The 6,891-nt window shown below is 42.8% G+C and overlaps 1 long non-coding RNA gene across 1 annotated transcript; it reads right to left on the bottom strand.

Moving 5' to 3' along the window:
* Positions 1-1,234: 1,234 nt before the first annotated feature.
* LOC310663251 lies at positions 1,235-3,497 on the bottom strand. The gene is made up of 3 exons (XR_014504438.1): positions 3,386-3,497; positions 1,805-3,292; positions 1,235-1,716 (listed from the first exon to the last, which is right to left on the bottom strand). It is a non-coding gene; the product is annotated as an uncharacterized lncRNA (long non-coding RNA).
* Positions 3,498-6,891: the final 3,394 nt, after the last annotated feature.

The raw sequence follows: 6,891 nt of genomic DNA, 5'->3' as shown, positions 1-6,891 counted from the left end.
TAAAATTACCTCCCAAAACTGCTGAAACAAAAACTAATTGAAGCCAATGTGTCATGTTTGTCTCCCTCTTTTGCTCTGAGAGGAACTGACTGGAAAGTGGTTCAGCAGTTCTACCTCTGGCTGTGGGCTGGGCAGAGAATGTGCTGCTGCTTTAAGCAGGAAACTGCCTCTGTATTTACATGCCCCTCAGAATAAAAGAGCAACACAGGTCTTTGACTGAGCAGATCTGTATAGCCTTATAGCAAACACATTAATTGCAGACCCCATTTTCCAGGGACAGTCCCAAATTTACAAAAGCCATCCCAATCCCTTATTTGATACCAGAATGTCCCACCTTTCCTTAGGACATCCCTATTTTCATTGCACCCCGCCCCCCTTGTGTGTGCAGCCCTGGTGCAAAAAATGTGGGTGCCCAGCCACTTCATGGGGAATATTGTGGGGGCTGCAGCACCCAGTGCCCCCCCACAATGGCAGCTATGCCTCACACTGAAGGAAAACAGGACAGCTGATTCTGAGGTGTTGCTTTCCCCTCACGCTGATAGAGAAAAGGGAAGCTGATCTCTCACTTCAAGGCACTGTGGCACTACTTTCTCCTGGCACTGAGGCAGAGCTGCTTTTCTCAGTCAGCAGGAAAGCAGCAGCAGCCACAGTGAGCATGTATCTTCACTGGCTGCCAGGGCTGTATGCCCAGCTGATGGTGGCTTGATGCATCCCCCATCCCCTTCTACTTGAACATGCCATGAGTTGCCACTCCGATGTATATCAGGCCTATCCATTTCTGTCCTTTTCTAGGAGCCTGTCGGATCCATTCCCAGTCAACATTACTGACAAAATCTCAAGTGATAATGCAGATTAGTCTCAGAGTCACTCCAGGATTCACAGTCTCTGGTCCAGATTCCACAAGCTGGACATTGCAGTGGACATCTAAGGGCAACAAGAAGACATCTATTACAGTATAATGTTTACAGAGATTTGTATCTCCCTTTCTGCTCCTTTTGGAGTATATGCCAAAGAGCTGGAAAATATGTAGTAAAATAGAAATTCTGCCTAGTGTATACATTGGGAAATGATGGTTGGGGTAATTGGTATTGGTAATGTTTTCTTGGTTCTAAATAGAAAGTTGTGAGAATGTCTCTCGGGTAATCAAACTCTCATGCAGCCAGTGAAGTTGAGGTAGCTGAGGAAACAACAGTCAGCCTCACAGCTGTAACCACAAAACATCACACTAGGATTTATTTTAGACTTTGTTTCAGTTGTGGTCGATGGTTTCTTAGTCTTTAAATCACTGCTGCCCCCTTGTGAGAAACAGAAAGAATTCTAGGAGATGCTCCTACACTTCACCCAGTAAGAAATGCCTCTACCCTTTTATACACTTTCTCCTTTGGATTTTCTCACTGTGTCTTCTGCGGGCACAATAATATATAGCCGTGTCTGCAGCTGTCACAGATCTCAGATCCAGATCGTATGTATTTCTGGATGCATCAGCAGTCAGCGTGATTTGGCCTTGGAGAGATGGGCTGTAGTATAATATCCATTTGCTGCCACTCCAGTGTATCTGGCCCATCCATTCCAGTCCTTCTCCAGGAGCCTGTCGGACCCATTCCCAGTAACTATTCTTGACAGAATCCCCAGTGACAGTGCAGGTTAGTCTCAGGGACCCTCCAGGATTCACAGTTCTTGCTCCAGATTCCACAAGCTGGACACTGCAGTGGACATCTAAAGAAAACAACAAGACTTTGGTTACCATGCAATTTGTCCATCTATAACATTTGATTTTTTTAATGTTTATCTGGAAGATACTCACACAGCGGCACTGCTAATACCGAAAGGAAAAGAAAGGGTGCCTTCATTGTTTGCATAGAGAAACTCCTCCCTCTGGATTGACAACTAATTTGGTCCAGCCAAAGACTTGGTGTGGGTTGAGCTATTTAAATAGAAAGCATTTTGGACAGGAATTTGCATCAGCTTTGCATCTAGTGGTGGGAATCAGATAAAGAACGATTCTCTAAACTGAGAATATGCTCAGAGCACTGCTACCACCAGTGGGATAAGGGTCTGTCATTTAAAGAAGCCCACGGGACCACACACACCCTTTCATTTGTCCTTGCTTTCCATTACGAGAAAGCAGCAGGAAGAATTTATTTTACAAGCTCTCAGCTTGTCTGGGCCCATACACACACACACACACACACACACACACACACACATATATATGAAAGTGACTCTGATTAATTCCAGCTATGCTCAAATCTGTGTGTTCAGGCATCATGTCAGAAAGTGATCTGCTTTTAATTCCAACCAAATTATCATGGCTCTCCCTTTGTGTCCATTACACTGATTGTCTGTCAGGAACAGTAAGACCTACACTGTTTCATATACACACAGAGCAGGAAGGTGGAATTTCAAAGTTGTAGACAGGGAAACGGTGTGGCAAAGTGGACTTAAACAGTCCATCTCTATCCCCACCAAAACTGGATTACATGGTATTTCAGAATTCTTCCCCAAATTTCATCATATTATGTAAGCCATTAAAACAGTAGAGAAATTATAACTCAAATATACCAAAATCTTCTCAGATAGCAAATTTGCAAACATGCAAACACACATTTCATGGAAGCAATTCATATAGCAATGAGTACTAAACTTCAACAAGATTCTGTTAGATTACCAGAAATGAATTATACATTGTATAAAAGGTCACATAAGAAGTGGAACTAAGTTAGAAATGAATTGCTGGGGAAATAGAATAAAGTGGTGTCTGAATGCAGCCTAGGTTTTCACTGAGCATTCCATTTTTGAACACTACGCATGATGCCTCATTTGTGTCAACAAAATCAAGACAATTTATCTTGAATAATTTAACTTCAGTTTATCTTCCTTCTCCAAACTTCTTCATTTAGTTCTTTGTGGTTGCAGCTGAACCAGTCCAGACAGCTGGCATAGGAAGGTTTTTGGCTGGCTTCAGATTCACTTCCTTTCACTGTGTGTCTTGCACAGTAATAAACAGCAGTGTCCTCTGATTTCAAGCTGTTCATTTGTAGATACAGCATGTTTGAAGGGTTGTCTCTGGAGACAGTGAAGCGCCCTTTCACTGAATCTGCATAATATTGTTGGCTACCATCATACCAGATTACTGCAATCCATTCCAGTCCCTTCCCAGGAGCCTGTCGCACCCAGTCCATGCCATAGCTGCTGAAGGTGAATCCAGAAGCTTGACAGGAGAGGCGGAGGGACTCTCCAGGCCTTTTGACATCCCCTCCAGACTCTACCAACTGGATTGCTGATTGGACACCTAGAAAGGGGGAAAAGCCATTTTGAAAGATCTGCTACATATGAAGCCCTGAATTATACTAGTCATCTTTGCTCAAAGAAGGAATAAAATTACCTCCCAAAAGTGCTGAAACAAAAACAAATTGCAGCCAATGTGTCATGTTTGTCTCCCTCTTTTGCTCTGAGAGGAACTGACTGGAAAGTGGTTCAGCAGTTCTACCTCTGGCTGTGGGCTGGGCAGAGAATGTGCTGCTGCTTTAAGCAGGAAACTGCCTCTGTATTTACATGCCCCTCAGAATAAAAGAGCAACACAGGTCTTTGACTGAGCAGATCTGTATAGCCTTATAGCAAACACATTAATTGCAGACCCCATTTTCCAGGGACAGTCCCAAATTTACAAAAGCCATCCCAATCCCTTATTTGATACCAGAATGTCCCACCTTTCCTTAGGACATCCCTATTTTCATCAGAGAAATGGTGGAAGCTATGGTAGGGATGTCCCTATTTTATTTTATTTTGGATGTCCCTATTTTTATTGGAGAAATGTTGGAAGGTATGGACTTGGAAGCAGGCCTGGGCAGAGCTTATATGAGGTCCAGTGTGGGAGTCTTGTTATAATAGTAATTAATAATAATAATAATAATAATAATAATAAATTTATTATTTCTACCCCACCCATCTGGCTGAGTTTCCGCAGCCACTCTGGGTGGCTTTCAACAGAACATTAAAAACTGAATAAAACTTCAAACATTAAAGACTTCCCTAAACAGGGCTGCCTTCAGATGTCTTCTAAAAGTCACATAGTTGTTTATTTCCTTGACATCTGATGCAAAAGCATTCCACAGGGCAGGTGCCACTACCAAGAAGGCCCTCAACTCAAACAAAAAAAGGAATTGGTCCCTAGAACCCATCACACCTGCTGTTTTCAAAGGAATCCTGATACAGCTTCTCAATGTCCTCCATCAGATCAACATCTGTCTATCTATCTATCTATCTATCTATCTATCTATCTATCTATCTATATCATCTATCTATCTATCTATTTATAATATTTATATACTGCCCTTCATCAAAAGATCTCAGGGTTGTTCACAAGATAAAAACACAAGATAAAAGCACAAACAAATACTCAAAACAGAAGAAACAAAACAGTAAACAGCTTTAAAAGGCTGTAGAATATTAATGAGTCAATGACCTGGCTAAAGGGGAACATTTCTGCCGGGTGCCTAAAATATATATAATGAAGTCCTGGGGGGGGGGGCATTCCACAAATGGGGAGCCACTGCAGAATAGACCCATTCTTGTATTGCCACCTTCTAGACCCCACATGAAAGGCAAACTAGGAAGGGCCTCAGATGATGAACACAGAAACTAGAGCACTGTGAGCAGGAAGGAGGTGGGTATGTGGTTAACCCTGGTACTTCCATCCACACTTCCATCTGTTTGCCAAAGGGGGAGGGAGGGTTTTTCCATCCCAAAATGCTACAGAAGGCAACAGGGACCTGGAGCACACAAGTGACAGGAGGCTGTAGAGAATGGATGTGTGCTTTTTGTTGGTTTCCAGCAAAGAGTCTGAGGCTAGTGGAAGCTGGAATGGAGTAGGGATGGAGCTTTGATTTTAAGCATAGGATGAATTATATTTATAATCTAAGGTGTCATCCCTTATACTGGGATCAGTATAAGAAATTATGCACGGAACTGGATGTAACAACACAACAATAACCTCTGAATATTGCCAAAAAGCAAACTAATTGAAGTAAACACATCATTCCCCTAGTTGTTTTGGGAAAGGTGGCCTTGAAAGTGATCCCAGTCACACAGGGTGTGTGGATGGAGCTGGGGCAAAAGAGGGCTTGACTCCTTTAAACAGGAAGCTGTCCCTCCATTTACATACAGCTCAGAATAAAAAGAGCAACACATTGACAACTTTGGTTGTATTGGTTTGGGTCGTACTGATTTTTGCAGAGGTGGATTTCAGGCCGGGCAACTGGGTTTTCTGCACTGGGAGCTCAGCCTATTACAGGATGTAATAACTATGATATAATGAATTGAGCAGAACAGAAGATGAGAGGTTGCGGCCACCAAATTTTGGCCTTACCCAAGGCACCACTGAAATTTGAAAGACCACGGTCTGCCCTTGATTATTGCACTGATTTTATCAATCTGGAATGGTGATTTCATAAATTGTGCATACATTCTTTATCCAAATTCTGAAATAAGTTTCAATGTACAGTGGTACCTCGAGTTACAAACTCCTTGGGTTACAAAACTTCAGGTTACAGACTCCGCTAACCTGGAAGTAGTACCTCGGGTTAAGAACTTTGCCCCAGGATGACAACACAAATCGCATGGCGGCAGCGGGAGGCCCCCTTAACCAAAGTGGTACCTCAGGTTAAGAACGGTTTCAGGTTAAGAACTGACCTGAGGAATGAATTAAGTTTGTAACCAGAGGTCCCATTGTACTTGGTTCTGCCTGCTATAAAGTAATGTTTAAATTGTAAGAAAAGGTGTGGTGTGACTCTTTATACATAACTTCTTTGCAGATGATTCAAAAAAAGATGTGTGTATATGTGCTTGGATCAATTTCTGTCCTATGAACTCTCAATTGCTTGATGCAGTGGTTCACAATTAGAGGTCTGGGGAACCCATGAATCCTCAGAATGCACCTAGAAGGTCTTCAGGCCCATCCCTTACCTCATCAAATTTTTGGAGGGGGGTCATTTCTGAATGATAATACCCCAAGTTTTATGGTCTGTTTCAGCACTGTGTGATTCTTCAATTTATTGACCGAAATTGGTTTTGGAATCAAACTCTCATGCAGCCGGTGAAGTTGAGGCAGCTAAGGAAACAATAGTCAGCCTCACAGCTGTAACCACAAAACATGACACTAGGCTTTATTTCAGTTGTGGTCAATGGCTTCTTATTCTTTAAATCATTGCTGCCCCCTTGTGAGAAACAGAAATAATTTTAGGAGATGCTCCTACACTTCATCCCAGTAACGGATGCCTCCACCTTTTTGTACAGTTTCTCCTATGGTTTATCTCACTGTGGTTCACGGGCACAGTAATACATAGCCGTGTCTGCAGCTGTCACAGATCTCAGCTCCAGGTCGTATGTATTTCTGGAGGCATCAGCAGTCAGGGTGATTCGGCCTTGGAGAGATGGGCTGTAGAATAATCTCCATTTGCTATCCCAGTCTATCTGGCCCATCCATTCCAGTCCTTTTCCAGGAGCCTGTCGGACCCATTCCCAGAAATTATTCTCAACAGAATCCCCAGTGACAGTGCAGGTTAGTCTCAGGGACCCTCCAGGATTCACAGTTCTTGGTCCAGATTCCACCAGCTGGACACTGCAGTGGACATCTAAAGAAAACAAGACTTTGGTTACCATGCAATTTGTCCATCTGTAATATTTGATTTTTTAAAATGTTTATCTGGAAGATACTCACACAATGGCACTGCTAACAAAGACAGGAAAAGAATGGGGTCCTTCATTGTTTGCAGAGAGAAACTCCTCCCTCTGGACTGACAACTAATTTGGTCCAGCTGGGCATCTGAAGACTTGCTGTGGGTGGAGCTATTTAAATAGAAAGCTTTTTGGACAGGAATTTGCATCAACTTT

This window comes from Podarcis tiliguerta (assembly GCF_965153285.1).
Source record: "Podarcis tiliguerta genome assembly, chromosome: 13".
Taxonomy (NCBI): Eukaryota; Metazoa; Chordata; class Lepidosauria; order Squamata; family Lacertidae; genus Podarcis; species Podarcis tiliguerta.
This window is presented reverse-complemented; position numbering and strand designations above follow the sequence as displayed.